Source organism: Mus caroli, chromosome 13, assembly GCF_900094665.2.
Source record: "Mus caroli chromosome 13, CAROLI_EIJ_v1.1, whole genome shotgun sequence".
NCBI classification, from domain to species: Eukaryota; Metazoa; Chordata; class Mammalia; order Rodentia; family Muridae; genus Mus; species Mus caroli.
Window position 1 is genome coordinate 70,029,356 of NC_034582.1, and position 1,888 is coordinate 70,031,243.

Here is a 1,888-nt window from a genome sequence, read left to right on the forward strand (position 1 = left end):
GAGCATAAGCCACTGATGGTCTATTCAGGAAATTTTACCCTGTGCCAATGTGTTTGAGGTTCTTTCCCACTTTCTCTTCTATTAGTTTCAGTGTATCTGGTTTTATGTGGAGTTCCTTGATCCACTTGGACTTGAGCTTTGTACAAGGAGATAAGAATGTGTCAATTTGCATTCTTTTACATGTTGACTGCCAGCTGAACCAGCACCATTTGTTGGAAATTCTGTCTTTTTTCCATTGGGTGGTTTTGACTCATTTTCAAAGATCAAGTGACTTGTAGGTAGGCGGGTTCACTTCTGGGTCTTCAATTCTAATCCATTTATCTGCCTGCCTGTCTCTGTACCAATACCATATAGATTTTATCACTATTGCTCTGTAGTACAGCTTGAGGTCAGAGATGGTGATTCCCCCAGAAGCTCTTTTATTGTTGAAAATTGTTGTATGTAACATTAAAAAACAAACAATCCATGCTATACTGGCTATGCTCTGGCCCCAGCACTCTTCCCGCCCCCATGGCTAACCTCATGCTGTGGTCCACCGATTTCCAGGTCCACTAGCTATCATAAATCCCCATACCCCAGTAAAATAAAAACTCTAGAGGCTTGTAATTTATCAGTCAGATTTATAGCAATAAATCCTCAACTCACAAAATGCTCACATAATGAACTCAGAGCCAATTGATATTGATACAAGCTGTCCACCTAGACTGGACAAATTGTCCTATATTCTTCTATCCCTTCTATGATATTCATAGCTACCGGTGGCTATTTCAAGCCAGACCAAGCCCACTCAGTCAGTCAATAGGTTCTCTAGTATGGTAGTGGGGATAAAAAAAAAAAAAAGTCAGTTAGAGAACATTTTGACCCCAGTCAATTTTGAAACGGAAGACAAATTTAATTTTCCAAATCTGCTTTTTATACCATTTTAATTACATGCAGTTGTTAAGTGTGAGCAGTACGTTAAGGAACTAACAAGGCAATAAGCCTGTCCTGTGATTACTCCCATGACAGTTGTTTAGAAGGGCTTGTCATAATGACCAAAATTCTTGAGCCCACTTCCTTGTCCAAGCCCAAAATCTTGTCTGAAGCCTACTTCTTTTGTTGCACCCTAAGATTAACATTCCTGCCTTTCCCTACTTCCCTATTATAGCCTAAAGTTAGATTCTTGCTGAAACTTACTTCCTTATCATGCCCTAATGCCAAATTCCTGCCTGAGCTTATCAACATCAGATTCCTGCCTGAATCCCATTTCCTTGTCCTTGGACAATGTCAGACTCCTGCCAAATAGCACCCCAAAAGGCTCTCCACATAAGCCACATAGATCTGGTTTGTCTTCTTCCTCCATTTCCTCTGTCCCTCTCAGGCCTGTCTCTTAGCCTGCCTTCGTTTTTCACTAAACAATTACAGACTCTAGCCTTATCTTTTGCCTGCCCTTACCTGCATATAGACAGCAATTTACAGAGAATGGTTTTTGCTTCCTATTTTTTTTTTGTTATTCCAGATAAATTTCAAAATTGCTCTTTCTATCTCTGTGAGGAATTAAGTTGGAATTTTAATGAGGATTGCATTGAATCTAAAGATTGCTTTTGGTAAGACAGCCATTTTTACTATATTAGTCCTGCCAACCCATGAGCATGGAAAAAATCTTTCCATCTTCTGAGGTCTCCTTCAATTTATTTCTTCAGAGACTTGGCATTCTTTTCATATAAATCTTTCACTTGCTTGTTTAGCATCACAAGAAATTTCATATTATTTGTGACTATTGTAAAAGGTGTCATTTCCCTAATCTCTTTCTTTCTCTTTCTTTCTCTTTCTTTCTTTCTTTCTTTCTTTCTTTCTTTCTTTCTTTCTTTCTTTCTTTCTTTCTTTCTTTCTTTCTTTCTTTCTTTCT